The 26,713-nt window shown below is 44.5% G+C and overlaps 1 protein-coding gene across 4 annotated transcripts in view; it reads left to right on the top strand.

The window, feature by feature from the left end:
• The window catches only part of Ddr2 (discoidin domain receptor tyrosine kinase 2), a 116,634-nt gene that overhangs the window by 11,663 nt on the left and 78,258 nt on the right, over nucleotides 1-26,713 (top strand). For 3 of the 4 annotated variants that reach the window (XM_075989038.1, XM_075989040.1, XM_075989039.1), the window contains one exon: nucleotides 6,314-6,464. The gene's annotated coding sequence lies outside the window, so the exon portion shown is untranslated. Of the gene's footprint in view, nucleotides 1-6,313; nucleotides 6,465-26,713 lie in introns of those variants that run through there. The other variant, XM_075989037.1, reaches the window with a different exon arrangement.

The raw sequence follows: 26,713 nt of genomic DNA, 5'->3' as shown, positions 1-26,713 counted from the left end.
GGATGCAGAGAGAGATGGATGCTGTCACTCTGCTTGCTCTGAACCTTTTCCCTTCTTATCCAGTCTGGGACCCCAGTCTACGGGATGGTGATGCCATGCTCAGGATGGGATTTGCTCCTCAGTTAACCCTTCCTGGGAATTCTTCGAGTGGTGTGACTCCTAGGAGATTCCAAATTCAGACAAGTTGACAATTAAGATAAAGTGTTAGAACTGCTCACTCTCTTGAAGACAAGGTTAACACTGTGGTGATATTGAAACTGGTACCAAATGGGCATTTAACCCAATTACTAATAGAACCGGGGATGAAATCATCCCGCTTTGTATGTTTATGCCTCAGCTCTCTGCTTATAAGCCAGCACTTGCTGGTATGTAAGATGTCAGATTCCAAATCACGCATCTGCTTGCAGGACTGCTGTGGCTGAATAGATTAAACTGCCTCGTGCCAAGCGGTGACTCAATTTTCCCACCGATTCTTCTCTTTCCAGATTGGTTCTTGTTTTGACCTGGCTTTTGTTGGGTGTTCGTACAATTATAAACACAGATGAAAAGGTGGGCGCCAAGATTAAATGGAAGATGGCTGTCTCTTGCATTTAATGTCAAATTAGAGAACCGAAAGACGTAACAGTTTTAAAGATTCCAGGAACCTTGTGGACTTCAAGAATACACTGACAAAAACCACATTATAATACTAAAGCTGGACTCTGCGGTGGCTAGCCTTTATCAACCCTGATTCAAACCAGTCAGTCGTCTAGGAAACGGGAACCTCAACTGAAAAAGTCTTTGCATCACAGTGTCTTGTAGGAATGTCTGTGCAGTATCTTCTTGATTAGTTGCTGATGTGGGAGGGCCCAGCACACTGTGGGTGCTGCCACTGCAGGGCTCCTGTGCTGTACAAGAAAGCAGGATGAGCAAGCCATGGGTAGAGAATGAGCTGGAAAGCAGCATCCTTCCGTTGCCTCGGCGTCAGTTCCTACCTCTAGGCTACTGCGTTGAGTTTGGCGTCCCAGTCATGGACCGTCAGCTAAGAAGCTAAGCCAACCCTTTGCTCACCAAGTTGCTTTTGACCAATGCTTTGTCACAGCCACAGAAGAGCAAACTAGGGCAGGCACGATACTCTGCAGAACCCTGTTTGATCTGCTTTCAGATTTCATGAATAATTATGAAGTGCTGAGTGCTGGTGTGCACTGAAGTTAAGTTAAGCATTTCACATAGAGTTTCAGTGAAAACTTATGGTATGGTGAGGTGGGGACTTTTTCTGCTTTGCCTTGGGACATAGGACCCTAAGAAAATGCCAGGTCCATGGCACAGAGTGACTGGTCTAGAATTTGAACCCGTACTTTTATCATTGCATTCTGCAAGTTTTGCCAACTGCTCATTCTCTGTATATCCCCATTATACGCCGTGAGTCCTTTTTATTTTTGTTGGTTTTCTGAGACGGGATTTCTCTGTGTAGCCTTGGCTGTCCTGGAACTCACTCCATAGACCAGGCTGGCCTTGAATTCACAGAGCCTCTTCTTCCTGAGTGCTGGGTTTAAAGGCTTCTGCCACCACTGCCTGGCCACTGTGAGTCTTTTATTGCAAGTATACATGATGACTTTGTGTGTGTGTGCATGCCTGTTCATGTGTGTGCATGTATGTGGATGGCAGAGGTTAGCATTAGGTGTCCCTCTCCAAGAGCAATTAGAGGTGATTCTGAAGCATATTGAGGTTTGAAAACCAGATAAAAGACTGGCCCAGTTTTAAAAAAAGCAAAGCATATTTGGGGTTAATTCAAATGCAGTTGTGCTAGGAAATGGAGAGGTGGCTTGTCCAATAATGTGTTTGCCACATAAGCAGGACCTGAGTGCAATATCCAGGAGCCACATAAGAAGGTCAAGTTTACTGGTGTGCACTTGTCCTCCCAGTGCTGGGGTGGAGGAGACTGGTGCAGTCCTGGTACTCACTGGCTAGCCCACTTCACCCATCCTAGACTCCTCCCCCTGGAGCACAGCGAGAAGCTGGTAGGGAAGAGGCTGGCAGCTCAGCTCTGTCTTTTTGAAAATTGCTGGCATTCCCTGGATCCGCTAAGTTGACATAGAATAGGTTTTCTCATTATTTTCAAAATTTAAGGTCAGTTTAACTAGAAAGATCTGTTACAAATGCCTCTGTATCCTCAAAAGCAGTTAGTTTTCCCATTTCTTGCCTTGAAGTTTTATAGGCTCAAACTTGTCTGCTTAACTTATAGTCTTGAGATGAATATGGACCTGGTTTCTCCGTAGCTTTTGGTTCCTGTCCTGGAACTAGCTCTTGTAGACCAGGCTGGTCTCAAACTCACAGAGATCCGCCTGCCTCTGCCTCCCGAGTGCTGGGATTAAAGGTGTGCGCCACCACCGCCCGGCCATGAATATGGATTCTTTTATTCAACAAGAGAAATTTCTGAGTACTTGCTAAGCACACTTAGTGATGCCTGATGTTTTCCCTTCCCAAGCTTCCTATGAGTGAGGAGATGCAAGAATCCAGTCAAAGAGCAAGATGTACAGACGTAGGGTTCCGTAGCCATGAGAGTAGGAGCAGGTGGGGTGCTTGTTCCGCTTCAGGACTGGTGGTGGAGCAGGAAGGTAAGAACCAGAAGGAATCTGGGAGACAGAGGCACAGAGCTGAACACTCTCGCTGCATGGGCAATGAGGGTGGCAGGGGTGGATGAGCCCAGGGTGATGGGGAACTTGCTGGGGGAGCATGGATTGCACTGTGCTACACAGTTAGGACTTAGGACATCAGCAAGAGACATCAGTTGCTGTAGAGACTTGAGCATTTCACTTCTCCAAAAGTAAACGCGATGTTGCATTACTTAGGAAGGTTAACAGGATGGCATCTTGTAAGGAGAATTGAAGGGGAGGAGGAGTCAGGTAGGGACAGTCATTAGCAAGCTTCTTTCAGAGGTCCAGGCGTGACTGTAAGTCCAGAGGTTTTAGATCAGGATGGTGAAAGGCAAGAGCAGATGTGGAAGGACCTGGCATGACAGAGTCTCTCCTAACAGAGAACAGAAGTAGAAGGAAACTCACAATAGCTGGTGTTGAGGATGTGCGAACCTGTGGCTGGGGTTGAGTGTCTTTAGCCAGAGGACAGTGGGTGTGGCCATCTCACTCTTTGCTGCTGGCAGTGCACACGGCTCTGGGACAGATGGTGACCACTGCTTCTCTTTACTTCGCTTGTGTCTCCTGGCTTCCCTGCTAGGTCCCTCCCAAGAAGACCACTTCATGGAGATGCTTTGTTTGGGAATTCTTGATAATGAGACTTTGATTAAGTTTTTCAAAGTGCAGCCTTTGGAAATTTGACTCAAGTTAGTAGATAAAGCAGCGGGGAAAATGAGAGTCCCGTGGTCAAGTGAATTTGGAAACTACTGTAGAGAATCATATAGGTTTCTTTCTTTTCATATGATAGCAAAAGCGTTGCCATGGGGCCAGGGAGATGACTCAGTTGGTATTGTGCTGATGTGCAAGCATGGGGATCTGGGCTTGGATCCCTAACAGCCACATGAAGAGCATCATGGTGGCAGATGTCTATACTATCAGCACTGGGGAGGCAGAGACAGAATCCTTGGAGCTTGTTGGTCAGCTAGTCTCCCACATCAGTGAGTTCCAAACTCAATGACTATCTCAAAAACAGACCATTTTAAGGAAGACAACCAATACTGACCTCTGACTTCTACGTGCACCTACACGAATGCATCCACACACAGAGAAACACAATATACCTAGACCCTCCCCCACAGAGTGTTATTTATCATAGAGACGGTAGATGGTAGTACAAGCTAGTGAACCATGAGCTCTTTTGGGAAGGAACACCTCAAGGGAAGAGGAAAACAGAACATACTTTCGGAGATATTAGGCACTGGAGAGTACATCTTAGAAATAGGCCTCTGTGGTGGTTTGAAAGAAAATGCCACCTCCCCACACCAATGATTGGCACTATTAGGAGGTGTAGCCTTGTTGGAGTAGGTCTGGTCTTGTAGGAAGATGTGTGTCACTGTGGGGGCAAGCTTTGAAGTCTCCTTTGCTCAAGCTACCCCCAGTGAGACAGACCACTTCCTATTGCCTGTGAATCAAGATGTATGACTCTCAATTCCCTCTCCAGTACCACCTTGTCGCACCATGACGATAATGGACTAACCCTCTAAAACTGTAAGCCACCAAATTGGTTTTCTTTATGAAAGTTGCTGTGGTCATGGTGTCTCTTCACAGAGACAGAAACCCTAACTAAGACAGCCTCTTACACCAGGCATTTGTAGTGTAAAGGAAAGAAACAAGAGGCTGGGATTTGGATCTGGAATCTACAGGCAGTCTGCGGCAAGTCAGTGGGCTCCTCTCAACCTCTCAATCCTGGTTTCCGTAGGTTTTTTCTCTTATATTGGATGAATCATTAAGGTCCTTTCAAGTCCAGAAATCTGCGGAGGGAAGAGAACTGAGACTTTTCTTCTCCGTAATAACTGGAGGTGGAAACAGGAAGGGGAGGAACAATGATCGTAAGATGTGGGTGGAGCTCTTGAGCCGATTGTCTGCTCAGGGCCGGCACTGCTGACTTCCCAGTTGCTCACTCTCTCAGATCTTCTGAGCTGTTGGATAATAAATTAGCCTTCTGGGTTTGAGGTTCATCTGCAGAAATAAGGAAGTTGGATTGGGTCAGAGGACACACGGGTGTTATTCTTTCCCTACTGACCCAGGTCAAGTGGACCCCAAGACTGTTTTACCTTCTGAGACGGTCTCACCCACTTCCATGTCTGTTCCTGTCTTAGGTGGTTGATTAATCCATTTATGGACAGCATCACACTCACCTGAATGTCAGGCTCAATTTTCTGCCTCTCTACAGGCAAGATCTATTTTTTTTGTCTCCATGAGAAACAAAATTCTTTATTTTCAGTCTCTCTTTATGAACAGAATACTTCCTTTAGTTTTCCCAGCTTCAGAAAAGGAAAGAAGGGAAGAAAGAAAGAAAGAAAGAAAGAAAGAAAGAAAGAAAGAAAGAAAGAAAGAAAGAAAGGTTTCTGATCTCAGGCTTCTTAGATTTCATCCTCCCATTAGTTTTATAGTGGTTTAATTTTCAATTATTTTATTATTATTATGATTATTATTATTGTGTGTGTATAAGTGTTGCTCATGTGCCATGTTGTTTCGTCATACTGCATGTGTGAGGTCACAGGATGTCTGTACTAGCTGGTTTTGTGTGTTAACTTGATACAAGCTTGATTTACCAGAGAGGAAGGAACCTCAGTTGAGGAAACGCCTCCATGAGATCCAGCTATAAGGTGTTCTTTCTCAGTTAAGGACCAGTGGGAGAGGGCTCAGCTGTTGGTGGGTTGTGCCATACCTGGACGGATGGTCCTGGGTTCTGTAAGAAACCAGGCTGGGCAAGTCATGGAAAGCAAGCCAGGAAGCAGCACCCTCTATGGCCTCCAGGTTCCAGTCCTGCTTGAGTTCCTGTTCTGACTTCCTCCAATGATGGACTATAATCTGGAAGCTTGATCCAAATGAACCCTTTCTGCCCAACTTGCTTTTTGTTCATATTTCACTGCAGCAATAGAACTAAGACAGCATCACACTGATGATGTGTGCAGAGTTGAACATCTGGGGCATTCAGTGTACACCCAGTTAACTGGAGGAGTTGGTGCTTCCTTAGCTTCTATATCAGGGAGGTTGTGAGCCAACAACTATTCAGAACAGATAACCAGTTACATCTAAGGCAGAGGATGGTAGTCTGAGGTACACGTGAGATTTATCACATGGGATGCCGTATGGGGATCACTTCGAGTCCTTGAGTCTCATTCAGAGATCCATGTGATAGTTATTTTCATGACAGTGCCAAGATGTCTTTTGCTTTCTCCTCCCTCATTCTCCTGTGAGTACTGGAGGAGCTTTTCAGAGGTTAACTGACACGTGATACTGCACCAAATTGAATCCAGAAGCAGATATGATAATCCAGCTGTTTTTGGAGAGGTCAGATGTTTGGGATCTCAAAGCATGTAAAATGATGTCGTTCTTCTCACGGACTTTCCTGGGAAAATTTGTTTCTCACAGCAATTCATATTTATGTTAGCATAATTGTCATCAAGGAATATATAATAAAGTTAGAATGTTCTGTTTTAATTTAAAAATCAGTCAATATCAGGAGATAGAAATGAAACTCCCTTGAGGTTCCCTGGGACGTGCCCAGTTCCATCAGAGAGCCTCAGCTGCTTGGAAGCTTTGCTGTGTACTGCGGACGGGGATGCTAAGGAGGAGCAAAATGAAACAAAATGTTGTAATAAAATATTGCTTTTCCTCTCCTTCTTTCCATTAAGGGAAATCTACAAGTGGCCTGACATCCGATGCTCTAGAAAGTTCCGGGCTTGTTGCTTGGATTCTCTTAAGAAGCTGAAATAACTGAAGAGGAGCGGGGGCCTTCTGTTTTGGAGGGTTCTGTCCAACAGAGGATGTTCTACACCCATTGACGTGAGTAGTCTGTCATTGTAGCTCTGTTGCCACATGATAGTGGAAGTAGCCACAATCTGGGTGTGGCTCACATGGACTAGCCCGTCCTAGTACTCAAGGGAGTGTTAGATTCCTGGGTGTGTTTTCTAATATTACAATCGCATCACTTCTTATGAGTTGTTTTCTTTCAATAGTAATTTGAAGTGACTTATAGAAAAACAATACTCAGAACCGCCCCAACCGGGATCTAGAGCAGTAATCTGCAAAATAATTTTAGAGGAATAAATAACTGCAAATGTCTACCTCAGAGCCAGGGAAAATTTATATACTGAGCCAAGACTCAAGGCAGAAAGAGAAGCATGCTTACACTGTAGAGATTTTAGCAGAAGTTTCCCCATGTGTCAAGGAAGTCTGTCAGAGGTAATGTCTGGTCTCTGTGAATCTTCTCACCTCACCCTTTGGGCAGGTCAGATCTTACCGCAGAACCTAGCACTCTGGCAGCTTCATGGATCTGAGACCTTTCTGTTATAGAGCTCACTGATAACAGAAGCTTGTCTCCTTCATGGCATGAAGGTCCATATGTTTAAGACCTTGCTCAGGGGCTCGTCCATGGAGGCTGCTCTTTGAAGACTTGTTACCTTTACAGTCCTGGTCTTGAGCCCTCCCTACCCTGATGCCCCAGCTGCTTCAAACCTGTATCTTTGCCTGGCACTTGAAGGCTTTTCAGTGAGGATTCCTGGCTTGCCTTAGACTTGCCTGTGTCCAGTACTGTTTCAGGAATGTTTTCAGTGAATGACTGAGCGCATTGTGTAGGACTGGGAAGCAAATGATTCCTGGAGACCGGGAAAATTCAGTGTTTTTTTTCCCTCTTAGGAGATTTCCATTTTGTCACAGGAATTCTTGACTATGTACAATTTTCTGTTTCTGACCAAGCGAACTCCTCCCTCCTTGTGGTGATAAGCCATAGTTTAAAGAACTCTTTCCCCAGACTGTCTTATCAGTCTCCCTCCCGCTCTCCTTTCTTTTCTTCCTTCCTTTGAGAAACTCTGAACCAAAGCCTTCACAGTTCATAGCTATGCTTAGTCACTAATCAGAAGTTATTGCAGGTTTTCCCTGTTCCCTTAGATTTTCAAGCATTATTTATCTACGAATCATCCTTTTCTACCGTTGAGAGGCTATCATTGTGGTCTTATTTCCTCTACTCTCCATCTGAAATAACTATTTCCAGAATCCATTATTTCAATATGGAAGTCACGGGCTAAATATAGCCCTGCCACTTAAAGCTTGGTTTGTCGTCCCCCCAACCGTTACCCTTTCACGGTGATGCACTGGGAGTTATCGGAAGTATGCTGGTTCCTTCAGGTACCAGCCCTTTCTTTGTCACCGGTTCAAGTTCTTTTGAGCTACCAGAAACAACAGGAGAGCTAGTGGGTAGGGGGTGGATAGTGGAGGGAGACAGTGGGCAAATTAGAATTAGGAGAAAGGACAGAGAAAATGGGAGACGTGGGGGGAAAGTGAGCAGACAGAGAAAGAGAGAAGAGAGAGGCGAGGTGAGAGGAAGACACGGTGGCCAATTATACCTACATTCTATATACATTTCAAACACCCAGGGTCTGGAGCAATTGACATTGTCTCCCTGAGAGTGCTAATGTCCACTAGGGACCCACTGACAGCTCTTCTTCCTGCCTGTTTCAGTATGGATGCCGACTATTTGGTCATTTTACTAATAACGGAGCAGGAAACTGACCCTTGTTAAGCTCCAAGCAGACTGATACAGTTGCATCATCTCTGGTTGAGAGTTCTGCCAACAAGAATTTCTCCTTGAATTTTCAACTGCAGCTTGATTTTTCCTGCATGACTTAGAAGCTCTTTCCCATCACAGAGACCTAGGTACGGTCTGTTTCCATTTCATTCAACTGTGATGGGAGACAGGGGTCCCATGTATCTTGGAGGACATGAAGACAACACTGCCTGGGGTGTTGGAAGTGGGAATGGCTGAAGGTTGAATAGAAACAAACCTGGGAGCCATCTGCAGGCTACTGTGTAAATTGTGGCTGAGATGAAACACTGTGGTTATGCGGATGAAGATCAGAAAAGGTGGGGCTGGGAGAAGTAGCTAACTAGAGGATCCACAGCTGTCATAAGCATACCATCAGAGAGTGAGGGGACCCCTAGAAATGGAGGAAAGCTAATTCGTCAGAGGCAAATGGAGGTAAAACACTCCCAGGTTTAGGCATTTCTGATACACAGCTCCAGCAATGCTCTGAAAAGTGTCAGCTCAGGACGGATGTCAGCAACTGGTGGGCTGGAAGTCAGTAAGCGCTTTGTTGTGGAGATTCACGAACTTTGGACGATATTTTTACTCAGTGAAATGGGAATGTTTACTGGGCATCTGCGATGTTCTAGGAATAGTGGAAGTAGTTGGAAGAGGAAGACAATGAACTATGTACCTAAGAGACATCCCCAGATAAGTTATTCAATGGCAGAAAGGGAGAGAGAGACAGAGACAGAGACAGGGCGACTATATCTACTCAAGAGAATGGCGAAGGTGGAAAGAAGGCCACAGTGGCACCTCTTTCTGAAATATACTAGAAGAAATGCCCTGCACTTGAAAGGCACGGAGCTTGAGCCAAACCTTGGAGCTAGGGAGGAATTCAACGTGTAGAAGGGAGAGCATGGTCAGTTGTTACTGTTGGAGCTGACTTAGGCCGCAAGGACCCAGAGAGACCTGGCTGGGCACATGAGCTGGAGAAGAGAGGAAATAGCGGACTACTTGGAGCAGAGGGTGGGTGGAGGAGTGGTGGATAAGGTTGCAAAGAAGAGCAGCTGCCAGGAGGAGCAGAACCCTGACTGGCTGGGATAGGACATCTGGATGCCATCTTGGGGACCCAGCATTTGTACTGTCCCTGCTCTCCGTGTGTATGTGGGGGGGGCGGGGGCGGTGACTTTACTTCTAGAGATGTTTATTCCTGGTGTCTGTCTTGTTGAGTGCAGGTAGTCCTGAGTGACGTTTGAGATATCATAAAAATAAACTTGGGGGGAAATACTATCCTTTGGGCCTGACACTGTAAATGCAAGCATACTTGGAGCTAGTGTTTTCTAAGATTTCAAATCTGCTAGCTTTGATTTGATATTTATTTTGAATCAGCTATAAACTCTATTGCTCTCTGAGTGGAATGTGGACTGCTAGCAAGAAATCTTATTTTCATAGTTTCAGCTCTCAAAGTCTTACACCTTTTCATATCATATCGAATATTTTAGCCCCAGCTATGGATTGTGGGGAATAACATTAAGCGTTCCACATTGGCAATGGCCACTGAATTACTACTCAAGCCACAGAGTTTTAGAAGAAACTCTGAGAAGTATGCTTGAACTCGGTGGATAAAAACATCTGCCACACATGTTTGATAACCTCGGTTTGATCCTCAGAAGCCCCAGTGGAAGGAGAGAACTGACTTCCAAAAGCTGCCTCTTGATTTCCACATATGTGCAGAGACACATGTATGCCAAGTCATGCATGTGTGTGCACACACACACACCCCACCCCACCACACACGAACACAAAGGAAGAAACAGTCCTTGTACGGGCTGTTGTCGCCTGTTTTCCATCGCAAAGGCAGTGCTAGTCCCAACCCACTTCTGGTCCGGCCTTTGGGCAGCCAGATTCAGATGTTTCCTTCTTTAAATTTCCCAGGAAGAATTGCGCCACCTGTGTCTTCTCTGGGGTTTTTGGATTGTGAGACGATGGCACCCACACTTCCTAGAATAGCTGCTTGTGTGCGCCAAGCATATGAGACTCACACAATGATAGAAGGCAGGGTTTAGGGCCGGGAGCAGCAGAAGCTTGAACCAGGCATCTGTTCCACAGACACAATGAAGTCCGGAGGTTGTGGGAGGCGGGGGTGGAAGGGCTCCACAGAGTCACTTGAGGATGTGGGCACTCTGCTCCGATCTGCAAGTCTTGAGTATTCGTCCTAACCCGGCTTTTCTTCTAGAACAGAATTTCAAAGGAGGTAGGCATAGGAGGAGGCAGGATTACCTGGAGCCCAAGAGGTTCAGCGTGTTGGATTCTGTGGCAATCTGCTATAACCCTGGGGCTTTAAATTCCTTTTTTCTCTGTCTACATAGCATACCATACAAATTATGTTATAAGAAGGTGAACTAGGCACGAGTGGAGAGCCCTCTTTCTTTCTCAGGTGTAGAATCCGACTCATATCTGAGAGATTGTAGGCATGAACTAAAACTCCTTGCATGGAAAACCGCCTAAACCACCTGACCTCTTCCAGGAAGCCCTCAGGGACTTCCTTAAGGAACTTTACATTCCTTATATCTGGAAGACCTCATCCTACAGATTCTATAGTGTTTCATGTTGTGGCTTACTCATCTAAAAGCATATGATTTTTGTTTTTCATGAAACCACTGCAAAATATTAGACCTTTGTTCCCATGTAGGTGACAAGGAATTGGTGTTGCTGAGAGGCACTGTGAGATGTTATCAGTTTTGCTGTAGGGAGACTTGATTTCAAGACAATGTGTAAGAAAGACCAAAGGGAAGGTAGCTAGGAGCTTCAGGTGCCTGAATGGTGCCCAGTGAGAGAGCGAGGGGGCTTGCAGCCAAACAATGCCAATCAGAAGAGAGAGAAAGGGGCCTTGGCTTCTCTGGAGGGTGGTGACTCCAGATGTATCAGCTCTGGGATGGACAGAGGCCAGCCTCCTGTGGCTCCAGAACGAGACAGTGATTGCACCCAAGGGGAGATAGTGTGGAAACGCAGAAGCTATGAGGATCAGGAAAACACCATTACTCTTTTTTGTTGCAAAACTGTAGTTTTCAAAGCCTTAGGCAAGGATGCGGAAGCCTCAGGATGAACACTTGGGCACTGTGCTGGTAAATTTGCAGTGGAATTCCCCTCCATAAATCCTAGAGGCTGGCATGGCCTCTGAGAATAGAAAGGTGACGTAATAATACTGATGGGAAGACAGAAGAACACAGGGATGCAAAGAACAGCCAAGGAGTGAGAGAGAAAGCTAACTCAGCCACCCCTCCCCCACAAGGAGCTAGTTTTATGGAGATTTCTTTCTTTTCTTTACATAGGGACTATTTATTAATTAATAAAAGACTGTTAAAATAGAAGCTACTTTCATTCAATAAATGCTCTAATTCTTTCCAGTCCTGGAATTTTATATTTTAATGTATTAAATGATAAAAAGTGGAAATCAACCAGAAAAGATATACGAACGACCTTAAAAAGTGTCCATACTGTGTGATTAAAGAATTTTAGTTTTATGAATGCATTAAGAAAACACTCTTGTAGAAGAAAGCTTTATACATAAAGACAATTATTACAAAATTTATAAATTGTAATATAAATTATAAATTTATAAAATGTATAAAAAGGAATAATATAAATTACCAATTTTGAGTTGTGTAAGTTGTGTGTGTGTGTGTGTGTGAGAGAGAGAGAGAGAGAGAGAGACCTTTCAATGATAGTCCCTCTGAGTGTGAGATAATACAAGATTCTTGTCGCTTTATATGACATAAAATAGAAACAATGACGTTATATAAAAAGTGTAAAATCAAGGCATAGATTTCTCCAAATGCTAGTGTTCTTCTTTGCTTTCCTACTGCTATAATGAAACATCATGACCAAAAGCAACTTGGGGAGGAAAGGATTTATTAAGCCTACAGGTTAGAGTCCATCACTGAGGGAGCCAGGGCAGGCGCTCAATGAAGGAACCTGGAGGCAGCCACTAAAGCAGAAGCCATGGAGGAACACTGCTTCCTGTTTTCTTCCAAGGCTCATGTTCGGATACCATTTTTAGACCTCATAGAACCACCTCCTCTGGTCCTCAGGGGCACTGATCACAATATGCTGGGCTTCCTCAACATCGATTAGCATTCAAGAAAATGCCCCACAGACATGCCATAGGTCAATGGGATGGAGGCAGTTTCTCCCCCAGGTTCCTTCTTGGGTGTGTCAAGTTGAGAATCAAGATTAGCCATCATGGTTAAGTGTGACGAAGACTACGGATGCATCTTTGGTTCTTTATGTAGTTAAACTATCATAAATGTGCATAAATTAGTTTTATATGAGAAAAGGAAGTAAAAGGACCGCATAACCTTATGTAACTTTTGAAGACAGGAAGATGTTATTCAAGTGTCCTTTCTCTTCCTAGAGAGAATACACAAAATCCTAGGGAATTTTCTCCTTTTCTTTGTATTCTGAGAACTTTTTCTTTTTAGAGTTCTTCTGAAAGATCTTCCTTGCTCAAAGTTAAATTCTTTCCACAAATCAATCCAATCCTAGCCAAACAGAGACGACAACAATAACAACAAAAACAGCACAAAATGCAGGGTTTCTATTTGGGCTCTGCTTAAGCCTATGGAGCGTTCTGTGCCTTCCGAGGAAAACCAGGCACACATTCCTTGGCCCGATGTCCACAGTCTTCAGAACTGAATCCCAGCTGGTCCTTCCAGTGTCAACCCCCTCAGTTCCCTCCATGCATTTTCTCCAAAGCTCTTTCAGATTCGTTCTTTCGACTGTGCCCTGCTTCCCATATTGGAACTTGCCTTTGTTCTTGGGGGCCACACATCCCCAGGACATGTGTTAAGCACCGCAAAGTGGTCCATTACTAATTTCAGTATGACCAGATTGGCTCAGCAGTGTGGTCCTGGCAGGCCAGTTCCTTCTCAGATCACGCATAGTGTACCTGTGAGCCAGGGAGTCTGAGGAGACTCTCCAAGATTCCCGACAGTTCTGGAGCCTTGTGACCCCTATTTCTCCCTATGCCCCTTCCCCATCTGTGCCTCCTCACAGGCTATGGCTGTGCCTGAAGCGGCCTTTCTCTTCCACCTCTCAAATGCCACACTTCCTGCGTCGTGTTCCATTTCCTTCTTGTTCTAGTCCCAGTGGTTTTAATTAACAGTGGCCATGCATGACATCTTGGCCACTCACATACACTGTTTTTTTTTTTTTATCAAAATCACAGCACATGCCAAGAGTATAACAGACAATATAATTTGAATAAGAATTCAACATCATGGGGTGGGTGGACCTAACTGAATGGTCTCTAGGATAGTGAGGCAACATCCCTAAATCTTCAAATTGCTTAAGTATAGAGATCTTTTCTTGTTTGCCTTTCTGGAACCAAGTACAATCGATGCAAAACACATGGCAGGCATTCCTTAAGTATTTGTAAGATGGATGAATGGGCAGCAGACAAAGGATGCGCAACTTTGATGGCAACAGGGGTAGTGTGGAATACGGAAAGGGTTCCGCACCACAGTGGAGTGGGTGATGGGTCATTGCTCTGATTAGCTAGTATAAATCTAAACCACTGCAAGGTTAGTTCTTCCAGTTGTTTAAAAGTGTATGCATTTGTGCGTGCACAGAGGAGGAGACTTAGCGGGTAAGAATGCTTCCCTTCTGGTGGTGCGTACTTGGGAAGCCCAGACACTCCTCCTCTGGAGGCCCAGGAGGAGGAGGATCTCAAGTTTAAGGCCCGAGTGGGCTGCAGAGTGAGTAGAAGACCAGCCTGGAACAGGCTCGTGAACTCCTTCCTCATAATAAAAAGTAAAAGGAAGACCAGGGAGCTAGGTCGATGGTAGAGTATTTGTCTAGCTTGCATGGCACCCTGGGTTAATCCCCAATGCGGTTAAAAGCAGTCTTGCCCTTAGGAGAATGGTGTATCAGCTGGCACGTGGTTGCAGCTGGAGAACTGGTACTTCGGTAGCATTTTACTTCTTTTAGGTTTTTTCCAGGGGGTGGCGATGTTTAAAGACACCCAAATCCCTGTTACACTAACCTTAGCCCGCCTCTTAAAAAACACAATGCGAAGTAACATTCCTTTTCCTAGCCCTCTTCTCTACCACTGCAGAGGTGGCTGCTTGCCTTAACCTTACAGTTCCCAGCATATCCCCGAAGGTACGTAGATTATAGCTTTGTGTACTTATGCTATTTTAAAAACAAAAACTCTTCTGTCTCTGTTTCCCTCTCCAAATCAACAATTGTTTGAATGAAGACAAAATTGCTTACTGTTAGAGTATACCATGATCTATCCCCTGTCGCTGTCTAGGAGTGTTTGGTGGTTACAAACGTAGTCCTGTGATCCTCTGTACCCTTATGCGTTTGCAAGCCTTGGGGTAGAGCTTGCTTTGTTAACAAGGTGACTGAGCACTGACTAGTCGCTTGACTCAAACACTATAAGAAAGAAGGACAGAGATCGTTACTCCATTTACAGGGGAAGAAAGTCAAGTAAAAGTGACAGGACGGGGGTGGAGGGTGGAGTGGCCTCCTGGAGACACACACAGGTGCATGGCCAGACTGTGTCAGACCCCAGGTTTCCTGAAGATTTGAACAGTGCCTCAGAGCTCCTTTGGTATCCCTTCAATAAAACCATGAGGGGTTTTATTGAATAAATCCAAAATGATGAAGAGAGGGCCAATGAGCAGGCTCTTGCATTGTTATGTTTTTTTAAAAATAATACACACAAAACCCCCAAATCTCAAGTCCAAATACATTTGAAAGGTATAGTTGGAGCAGTGGTGAGAGACGGACCAGTGTGGGATGACTGGGCTTTCAATTATGGCTGTCTCTTTTGCAGTTCTCCAGTTGGTAGCCCAAAGGTGAGCATGGCTTGGATTACATAGGTGTAGCAGGGGAATGTCATAGGATGCCCATGCCAGCAATGGCACAACTCCCATCCGCGAGGGAAGTGTCTAGGGTGGGCCTGTAGGCATCCGGCTAGGGTCAGCTTTAACTGGCACTTTCCTCAATTCTCTACCAGAAATTCCAGTTTCATTATTAAAATTCACAGATGCGATCAGTAGTCGCTCACCTGAGACCGAGCATGATCATTCAGAGGTCAAGGGCACGGGAGGGAGGCTGGTTATTGTGGACAATATTGTGGATCTTAGGGAGACAGGGATGGGATTAGGGACAAGTGGTGGGTGACTCATGTGCCTTGGGTACAGGCCTAAAAATGCCAAAGTCAAAATTCAGAAATCCAGAAAAACACTACCTTAATTCAATATTTAGTGAATCAATTGGTGACTAATAAACCAAGGCCAAAAGCCTGTTACAAAGTTTTACGGACAAGCCACCCAAAATGAAGGTTCAGTAGCAGGAAGATCCAAGCTTAGTCTTTGATTTTTAAAATGCCGAGTAAGGCCCCATGAATGTCAGACACATGAAACCTTAGCCTGTGACTGATGCAGAAATAATTCTGAAGGAAATTAAAAAAAAGAAAGAAAAAAGAAGCCAATGGATTAGATTGTTTCTATTAGCTGTCTAGGGATTCTCTAACAAGTTACTGGCAAACTGAGCATTAAGGAAGCAGAAACTCACAGCCTCACAGTTCTGGAGAAAACACAAAATCAAGATGTGAGCAGAGCCAAGGTTGCTCTGGAGGGGGCAGAGAGGTACCCAGGGTGCCCTGGAGGGTCCAGGGAGTTAGCCCATCTTCACTTTCAGGCTTCTCAGGGCTCCTGCACCCATCCAGTCTTCCCTGTTTGTTCACCCAGCCTCCTCCCTGTGTTTGCCTGTTTTCTTTTGTAAACATCCATTGGATAGTGTCTCCTTCAGAAGGCAAATCTTCAGAACGTCTGTGAAGACCCCATTTCCAAACAAGGTCCTATCTGTAGGCAGAGTCAAGACTTGAAGAAATCTTTCTTGAGGTAGAGGACACACTTCAACCATGTCACTGTTAGATGAGGGCTTTCACTTCATGTAGAAACACGTGCTTTCAGGAGTGGTACTGGATTGGGGAACAGACCTTTCATAATTTAAATCTCTGGGGAAATGCAGGGCAGGTCCATTGGGTGCTCACATCACAGTCTTGATAATGGACGCGGATAGGCACAGGATTTTATGAGCAGTGCTGAATGTAAGTCCTCAGCCGATAACCGTCAGGGCGTGTTTGTGCTAAATTAGTATTTACCCTGTTAAAACTCTGTTCTCATACAAGCAACTTACTAAATAGTTTCTAGTATTGCCAAGTGTAATAAATTTCAGATTTTTTTCATGAAAATTCACCATGGGGGGGATGTCCTTTGGAAAATCTGGTACCCTGCCTTTTAATTCACTACATGTGGCCATTGCACCTGGAGGCTGGCTAAAGTGTCTAGAAACGGTTTGCTTTCTTAAAATGTTTCAAGTCCTTCCTGTAGCCTCGTTTTTATAAATTATTTGCTCTGTAAAAATTTTATAGTGGAAAGGCAAAATTGAATTCACTCTAGTTTAATTCAGTTTTTTCCTTGCTATAAATGAAACATAAGCAGAATCTAAGTACTACATAATTTAGAAAACTGTTTAGGGAGCTAAAATGTTGAGGATTTGGATTAGGTGGCTGCAGAATATTTTGGGTTTTCCTTCGCTGGTAAGATTTTAAATTTACATCTAGGCCTAATACTTATTTACTAGTGTTAATTGTGGACTTGTCTGGAGACAGGGGAGTAAATGGACGACGATAAAGTAAAGGTCTTCAAATTTGAGATTCACACAAGAGGCCAAGGGGGAGGAATTGAAGAGGGGCCTATCAATATTTAAGACCTTTGAGAGAAAAGGCTATGTATTATTTTTTAACCGTAAACAAAATTTAGTATCTTCTTCAATTATCAGAAATCAAAGGTATTTCATACCACATTAAAATGTTGCCACTCTCTTAGGTACTGGTGCTTAAAATTTGTGCTATGATATCCTTGACCGGATCTTGTTAGATAGGCTACCCACATCTTACTGTACCATGCATATTTATGATATTTTTGATAACTGCATTTCAATTTAAGTGATTATCTTTGTAGTCTCATGCTCTTTGTGTGTTAACCATATCGTTCCTAGCAAAGATTGTGGAGTTTATTAGACTGCAAAAAGTGACTACGGTAGCCCTTAACTCCCAGCAGGTCCTCAGAAAGGGACGGGGTCTCATGAGCACCTCACTTATCCACGATGGTGTGTTGAAAGTATCCACACAGCTGCTGTGTGCTCATGATTGTAGCTTCCATGTCCTATCTAGGGGCTGTTTCACGGTACTGCTCCCATCCTCTGCCACTTAAAGTCTGTCTGCGCCTTCTTCCACAATGTTTCCTGGGCCTTGGAGGGGTGATGTAGGTACTCCCCTTAGCGCAGTACAGAGAATGTTTCCAAAAAATATATTATCTTCAGTCTTATCACAAGGTTCCTCTCTAGAGCACCGTGCTATCATGTATGAATACGTCATCACCCCACTGTCAGTCAAAGGCAGGTCATACAGAGTCCGGATTTACGGCTTGATTGGTTATTTTTTTATATATAAAATTAGCAATTTCCCCTGAACTTTCTCAATTCTTCATCATATTTCTAGAAAATTCCATCTCAATAGTCTTCCATGTGTGCTAAGATATGTCTGAATCCCATTGTGAAGTCAGTTTAGGCTCCATCCTATATGTCTGCAGTGTGGAATCCTGCTGGGGGCTCTGGTTCCAAACAGATAAACATGAAAGCCAGTTATTTGTCATATTTTGTAACTGTTGTTGTTCTTCCTAATTTCTCCACATTTAAAAATTTTAAGATTACAGTTGGTACCCTGTCAGGTAACATCTCTCAGGATCCAGTCTTGATGGGTTCGTACTTTCCAGGGTAGGGTTAGAAATGTTGGGCAGAGAAAACCACAGAGACAAAAGAAATAGACAGGGACACAGAATAGAGTTGGGAGGACAACTCAGTGAATGTTGAATTCGCCTGTGTTTATTTTCTATATGCTTTATATACCCCAATCCAAAAGGAGATGAAGACAAGACTTCTTTACCAGGACAGAAAAAAGGAGCAAACAAAGTAATTACCTCTACAACACCTGAAACATCAAGTAACTATATCCTGAGTTAAGTGTTTTGTTGTGTAGGCAGAACTTGCAGTGACCTTAGGCCAAGCATCCTGTAGGCAGCTACACCCTAGGTCAAATCTCCTGCCATAACCTTGAAGGAGCAAGAATAGACCTGAACTCTCTGACCCTTGGTCAAGGTGGAACGGATCCATGCCCATGGACTCCAACAGTACCCTCTGCATTAATTTTCTTATTTCTATAACTCTACCTTACAAGCAATCACTTAAAGGAGGGTTTGTTTCATCTTACAGTTTGAGGGAACAGAGTCTGTCACGTCAACAGGCAGCTCTGCAGTGCCTGGTCACATTGCTTTCATACTCAAGAAGCAGTGAGTGGACACGAAATGGAACTGAGTTATCAAAGTCCTTCAAAGTGACTCCCTCTAACAAGACTCCACCTCCTAAAAGTTCCATAACTTTCCACCACAGCTGGGAACCAAGTGTTCAAACACATGAATCTGTAGGGGACTTGCGCATCCAAACCATAGCTCTTTCAAGTTTGTAACCTTTAAAACAGATTCTCTCTGTGAGCTCCAAGTATCTTCTTTGATATCTATTTCCTCCACTCCATCTGTGTAGATGAATGGGAAGAACTTAGCCACTTGTGCATGGTTGGAGTCAGAGTTTGAAAGATCGGAACTCGACTTAGTGGCGTGCCAGGAAAGAGCTGTATCCTTCCACGGTTTCCAACCCCTTCCCTGGAATTCCTTCTGCCTGAGGATCACACTTTGCCACTCTCTCTTCATTCCCTGTTCAGAAGATTGCTGTTCTCATAGTGTACACTCTCTGTCCCTCTCTCTCGTCTCCTCCCTCCCTCTCTCTCCCTCCCCCTCCTTCCTTCCCTTTCTGTCTCCCATCTTGTCAAAAACTGGAAAGATTTTACTTGTGCTATCTATTTTATTCCCTCATCACCATTAGCATTATCACCAGTGAAATAACTGGGAGAGGGTGATTCAGGTATGACATATACATCTAGGAAGGCTTGTGGCAAGCTCTGCTCCTAATGACAGCGCTGTGTTCCTAATGATGGGTTTCAGGCTATGTGGGAGGCCTCCAAGGCGAGGTGGGCATTCTGGCTCTCACTAGCCACAGGCACAGATCATGGCTCCTAGTCACATCTCTGCCATCTTGAGTAGCACCTTAGGCCTAGTGAATTTCCCAACAATTATTATTGTTTTATATCTCTAATTTTGCTTTTGGTCAACGCATTATTGGATATGATAATGGGAAAGGATAAAGGTAGGTCGAGAGTTACACTATTAGGTTGAGAAATAAGACGTGGTATTCTCTCGCATAGTAAGGGTGATATAATGAACAATGGCGTGTATTTGAAGAACTCAACGCAAAGACTGAGTGTGTAACTACATGGAGATGATAGAAATTTAAGGTGATGAATACATTTATTTGATCATAATCTAGTGCATGCTTATTTTCAAATATCTAATTATTGGTTCATGTGATTACGAGGGATGGTCAGTAAGTTCGTGTCCACAGGGCAAACTCTCTGGAAGGAAGGTTGGAACTCTTAGGCTGGGCTGAGATTTCTATACACACAGGCAGGGTTTCTTCCTCAGAGGGGATCAGATGTGCTTTAAAGTTACAGCTTTGTTATAATGGGACAAGACACAGCCATATCATCTTTGAAAATGTCCAACTCATTATGTTTCAGTTACATCCTCAAAGTCCCTTCACAGCAACACTATATCAGCCAAGTAATGGGTCACAGCTTTCCAGGTAGGGTGTCACTTTGGCAAACAATGACGCTTGTTGATTAAGAAATTATCTGTCATCTGGTTTCATCTTGACCACTGTATTAGTCAGGTTCTCTAGAACAGTATAACTTATAGAATGACTCTGTCTCTCTTTATATATATATATACACACACACATATGTATGTACATATACATATATATAATCTATATATTCATCTATCTGTATCTCTATATGTTAAAGGGATTTATTAGAATGATTTACAGGCTGTGGTCCAGCTAATCAACAATGACTTAAGGATCCGGAAGTTGCTCAGTCCGTGAGGCTGGATGTCTCAGCTGGTCTTCAGTAGACACTGGAGTGCAGAAGCAGGTTCTAATGCCAGTGAAGGAATGGACTTGCTAGCAAGGTGAGAGCCAGCAGGCAGATGGCAAAAGCTTCCTTCTTCCATGTCCTTATATAGGCTTCCAGCAGAAGGCATGGCCTGAATTAAAGATGCGTGTGACCGGCTCAAGATCCAGATTAGAAATGAGTCTTCCTACTATAAATTAAGCAAAAAACAAAACCAAAACCAAAACAACAGCAAAACCCTCACTGGTAAGTCCTCCATTTTTGGAGTTTAGTTAATTCCAGATGTAGTCAATTAGGCAACCAAGAATAGCCATCACAACCACCAACAACTTGGCTAACACAAATTCGAAGACTTCAAAGATGTTGGCAGAATTCATCTTTGCTGATGCCTTGGGCTCCAGTTGCTTTAGACAAGAGCAAGATTTTGCCTGCGCTGTTATTTGCTGATACTGGCTCACATGATTAGGAAGGGTAAGTGGCTCCTCCCTGATTTGCCAGAAGCAAGTGGTTTTGTTAGTGGAGGAGTCCGAACACTAATTCCAGGGATTTGACTCTGGTACAAGATCTGTGAAGCCAGAGAGTGCAATGTTGCTTTTTCCTCTGGCCCCAGTAAACATCTTATGCTTGGGATGGTGGTTGACTTGCTGGATTGAATCTTTGATTTGCATGCCAGGAGGTTCACAGTAAATGAGAAGTGTGGGCTCTTAGGGAAGAGTGGCTGTGGCTTGGCCTCTCTGCACCCATCCACATCCACACACACGCACACACGCACACACACAGGTGTGCACACACACGTGTGTGCATCATGTAGTGGTGACTTCTCCAGCCCTGAGAGCTGCCCTGAGAAATGGGCAGAGGTGTGGGCAGAGAGAGGCAGTGTGTATGAAGAAATGGAAAGGGGCCAGGAATATGACCTCTAGTTCCCGCCTTTTCATCAGCCAAGTTTTCCCACTTCTGCCCTTATTTATGCCACAAGCAGGACATATTTATCTAGGGGCAGGTCAGACACAGGGCTTTAGAATTCAGTCGTGAACTAGACACATGGGAATCTTACCTTTTTATAGCTTAACTATTGAGCAGTTTGAAGAAATAGCAACCGATCAAGTCATTAGCATCTGCCAAGTGTGTGGCTGTTATAGAGGAAGTGGGGGAGTGGCCTGGGGGTGGGGGGTCCAGAGCCCCTGCAAGCAGTGACTAATAGCCAGTACCCCGGAATCAGTATCTTTTAAGCGGCCTTCTTCCTTGTCACCTTCCTTCTCAGGCTGCCCTAGATTTCAGGCCCTTCTTTTCAAAGGCGGGATGAGATGAGTCAACACACCTGCCGTTAAAAGTGTCTGCCGCCACAGCACTCTGTGGAGCAGATCCTCTCTGCTCCTCGTTCCTCCACAGTTTCTCTTCGTCTCTTTGTCTTAATTAGGATTTCTATTGTGAGAAAATAGCATGATGAATTTGAGGAGAAAAAGATTTACTTCATTTTGTACTTTCACATGGCTGTCCACCATCAAAGGAAGTCAGGGCAAGAACTGAAGGCAGGGACCTGGCTTTGGGAACTGAAGGCCAGGGAGGGATGCTGCTTATGCCTTGTTTTCTGTGACTTGCTCAGCCTGCTTTCTTTTACCATTCAGGACTAGGGGCTAGAGATAGTACCGTACACCATGGGCTGGGTCCTCCCACATCAATCTTTCATCAAGAAAACGCCTTGTGGATTTGCCTACAGACAATCTGATGGAGGCATCGTCTCCACTGAGGTTCCTCTTTCCAGATGACTCTGACTTGCGTCATCATGACACAAACAAAACAACAAGAAACAAACAAAAAACTAGCCAGGACACTCTTAGTACTTGCCGTTTGCTTTTGTGACTCATTATTCACTGTATTTCTGAATTGTTGCTTGGAGTGTTGCTCATAAACTAGTGGCTGGAGCCACAGGAACTATCTGCCTCATGTCATACTCGTTGTTGTTGTTTTGAGACAGGGTTTCTCTGTGTAGCTTTGGAGCCTGTCCTGGAACTTGTTCTACAGACCAGGCTGGCCTTGAACTCACAGAGATCTGCCTGCCTCTGCTGTCCGAGTGCTGGGATTAAAGGCATGCGCCACCACCGCCCAGCTACATCATACTTCTTATATTAGTTACTTTGCTTCCTTCCATGACCAAATACCTGTCTGCAAGCACCTTAAGTGAGGTGAGATTTGTTTTGATTTGGGGCTTGAGGGAATCCCACCCATCGTGGTAAGAAGGGCACATAGGCAGGTGGCTCAGTGGTGGCAACTGCTTGACTTCACCCCAGTGGAACTGGCGGCAGGACTGGGGCTGGAAGTAGGGCCGGGCTATAAACCTCAAAGCTCAATCTCTCAGTGACCCACTTTCTCCAGCTAATTCCTCCTTTCCAAGTTTCTAAGCCCTCCCCCAAACAATGTCACTAGTTGGTGACTAAGTGTTCAAACATCTAAGCCCAAGGGGAGGCATTTCATATCTAAATCATAATATTTATCTTTCTTCACATTCCTCTGGGTACACACACACACACACACACACACACACTATGCATACTCGCCATTTATATATTAGACAAATATACATACATGAATTCAAATGCTCTGCAGTTTATTAACCAGCTCATTATTTTGATGATGTTTCTAAATAAAAGATTTGGTCAAATACCCATTCATTCTGTCATTATAATGAGACATTATTTTTACTTTATGTGTGTGTGTGGGGGGGGGGTGTGAATACACAGCCTGCATGCCATGACATACGAGTGCAGGTCAAAGGACAACCTCTGGTGTCAACCTCTGCTCTGTCTCATTGAGACAGGGTTTCTTTAGTTGTTTCTCCCTGCATGTGCAGGACTAGCTGGCTCACGAGCTCTAGGGATTTTCCTCTTGGCGGTGCATCTTGTGGTTACATGGATAAAAGGATACAATGTGAGGCTAGAAGGTGTGTGCTATATTGGTGGTTTTTCTTTGGGTTCTGGAGGATTCAAACACAGCTTCTCACTCTCGCTCAGCAAATACTTTATCCTCTGAGCCATCTCCCCAGCCCAGCGCCCCCTCCACCAGGGTACGGCTTGTTCTTACAATGGTGCACTGGGCCCCCTGGTTTATGTGAAAGTTCGCAGTGGGCCTGATCTCAGGGCCTCTTTGTCCCGTGAGACAAGCACACTGAGAGACGTGTAAACCCTGGAGATGAGCTCATTGGAGCGATTTCTGCAATGAAAATAGCAATGAGAGGCTGTGCCAGGGACTTCAGGCTCACAGAGTATAATTAGGATTTTTCTCAAATCATTGCCCACTATAATTTCATTGTTACGTACATTCTTTAATTATGGGCTCTAATAGTCCAGTTTAGTTCTATAATTAGGTATAAAGACATTAATTTCAGAGACATAACAGTCAACTCAAATGTGCTTTTTAAAATTCTTTCCCATAGCCTACCTTACAAGGAAAATTAATACACCCTAAAAACTTGTGCATGGAAAAAACTCACCCCTTGGGGGGCAGCTGTCAGGATCCTGGGGGTATCCTCACAGGACAGTCTTACCTGGCCTCCATCCCCCTGTAGATTCTCTGTCTCACATCTGATAGGCCAAGTTGGGGCTATAGAAGGCAGAGAAGAACCCCTCAGTTCATGTTGAATCTGTGTCTCTTAATTGGAACACTTAGTGACATCAAAGCTTGGTGAGTCATGGGAAAGGAAAGAGCAGTTAGGGCAGCTGTGGCCATATGCAAATAAAAATGTGTGTGTGTGTGTGCGTGTGTATGTATGTGTGTGCATGTGTGCATAGATATCTAACTTGGGGGCATGGGGACATGCATATGCACAGCAGGCATGAATGAATGTCAGCGGATATTTCAGGTGTCTGTCCTCAGGTGCTTCCATTTTGGTTCGTCATTGTCATGGAGTTTCAATACATAGGCTAGGCTAACGCCCCCCCCCCCTCACCCCTGGAGCTTTCGGGGATCTGCTTGTCTCCGCTGCCCTTCCTGGTGTTTCTGGGATTACATACCTGCCACCATGCTTGACTTACATGGGTTTGGGGGATCCAAACTCAAGTCCTTAATCTTGTGAGAGAAGTGTTTTACCTGAGTCGTGTCCCCGCTCCAGTCCCTGGTGAGCTCACCAGTCACAATGAGCAAAACCCTGCCTCCTGGAGACGGCCTGTGGCTTTAAGGAGCCACGTTGCCCTGGTCTGTTGACTCATCGCTGGACACTTGGGTCGTTTCCATTTGCTTTGGGAAGCGTGGGCCAGACCCAAAGGCTTACACACTAGGCACTTAGCTGATGTTCATTCAATAAACAGAAATGGCTGGAAGAAGATTGAAATGAACCATGTTCTTTTTGTTTGCTATGTGTACCAGGCTTTTCTTGGGGCCACCAATCAGCTCCCATATCATGAGATGGAGACTTCTTATTAGTTATGAATACTTGGTCTTACCTTAACTCTTATTTTAATCTTTTTCTCTTTATCTACATTTTGTCCCTGGGTTTTTTACCTTTCTTTTCTCCCTTCCTCCCTTCCTCCCTTCCTCCCTTCCTCCCTTCCTCCCTCCCTCCTTCCCTCCCTCCCTCCCTCCCTCCCTCCCTCCCTTCCTTCCTTCCATCCTTCCTTTCTCTTTCTCTCCTTCCTTCCTTCCTTCCTTCCTTCCTTCCTTCCTTTCTTTCTTTCTTTCTTTCTTTCTTTCTTTCTCTTTCTTTCTTCTATCTTACTTTCCTAATATCTCCAGGGTCAACTGGCAGGTGACCAGCTTGCTCTGGCACCAGGGGTCTCTCTCTTCTTCATTCTCTCCCCCCCCAACTCCATTAGATTCCTCCTCTTACTTATTCTCCCTGCCTGCCAGCCCCACCTATCTCTCTACTGCCTAGCTACTGGCCATTCCGTTTTTTATTAGAGCATCAGGTGCCTTAAGCAGACAAGGTGAAACAGCAACACATCTTTACATAATTATACAAATGCAGCACAAACAAATGTAACACATCATTTTATTGTTAATAAAGGCAGCAGAAACAAATGTAACAACACACCTTCACATAGTTAAAGTGATAGTCCCCAGAATAAGCAAATGTAACACATCTTTGCATAGTTAAAATGATATCCCACAACAGTTGTGTTTATCAGGTTAAGTGACAAGTAGATAGTCGTATTTTTTATCTAGGAGAAGGAGTTTAGAAACAATACCTTTGTTTACAAGACAGAGGACAGGCTGATGGGAATGGGACTAAAGCCTTGAGCACGGACGGGCAGGAGAGTGGCTGAGGTATGCAGGGGGATGAAAGCATAGACAGGAAGGATTCAGACTCTGTTACAGAGTCCAGGGACAAGTACAGGGGCTGAAGAGAGTAGAAAGGCCAAAGCAGAGGTGAAATCCCAAAGTAAGGATTGGCTGCAATGTAAGAATGACCATGATTGAATCACTGTGTGTGCACGCGCGCGTATATGTGTGTGCGTGTGTGCAGTTGGAGTAAATCTGTACACAAAATGTGTGTGTCTCACAGGTAAGTAAGCTGAACATGTTCCCCAACCTTTCTTTGTGTGTGGTGTATGTTTGTGCATGTGGGTGTGTGTGTTTGTGGGGTGTTTGTGTGTGTGTGTGTGGGTGTGCCTGAATGAGTCATAAACGAGCATTCAGGAATTATCTAATACTTATCAGTCCCACCTAACATCTCATAAAATACTATTTCGGCTTAACTCTTGATTGATCACATGCTCCAAGTCACAGGCAGAACCTGGCAGTGCGCTTCCATGCTGACTCATGCTAAGCTGTGAAGTACGCCAGCCTCAGGCTCACACTACACTTTTCTCCATGAACTATCCTTATTAATTTATACGATGCTTCCCCCTTGCTAGACAAGGTCAGCAAAGTATGGTATTTATGGGTGTGCTCCCAGAGTCTGATTTATTCAGTTTCTTAGTATGTTCTCAGTTAGTGTGTATTGAATAAACTAAAAAGATGTTCAATTTATTTTGGACTTTATTTTGCAGCTCGCTTAAGGTAGAATGTAAATCTCATTATTACCTCCCATACCGTTTGACAACAACAGCAGCTACTACTTACACCGGCCTATTGTGTGCTGGGTGCTGTCCTATGCACACCATACAGAGTGCTTTTAGGAAATGCTAGGAGGGGAATATTGTCACCTGACATCTACAGGGGACAGAAGGTAGGCTCACTAAAGTTAAGCCACTTTCAAGTCACACAGCTAAAGCTGCATGGCAAAGTCTGTGCTACCATTTCTGTTCACAGACTTCCGTTCCCCACAATGCATCACTCTTAGCTCTCCATTTCCTGCTTAAGTGGAAGAGCCGTAGCCTTTCTCTTTGGAAATCAAAGGGCACCATCTGGTTACAAAGGAAC

Source organism: Microtus pennsylvanicus, chromosome 10 (assembly GCF_037038515.1).
Source record: "Microtus pennsylvanicus isolate mMicPen1 chromosome 10, mMicPen1.hap1, whole genome shotgun sequence".
Classification (NCBI taxonomy): Eukaryota; Metazoa; Chordata; class Mammalia; order Rodentia; family Cricetidae; genus Microtus; species Microtus pennsylvanicus.
This window is presented reverse-complemented; position numbering and strand designations above follow the sequence as displayed.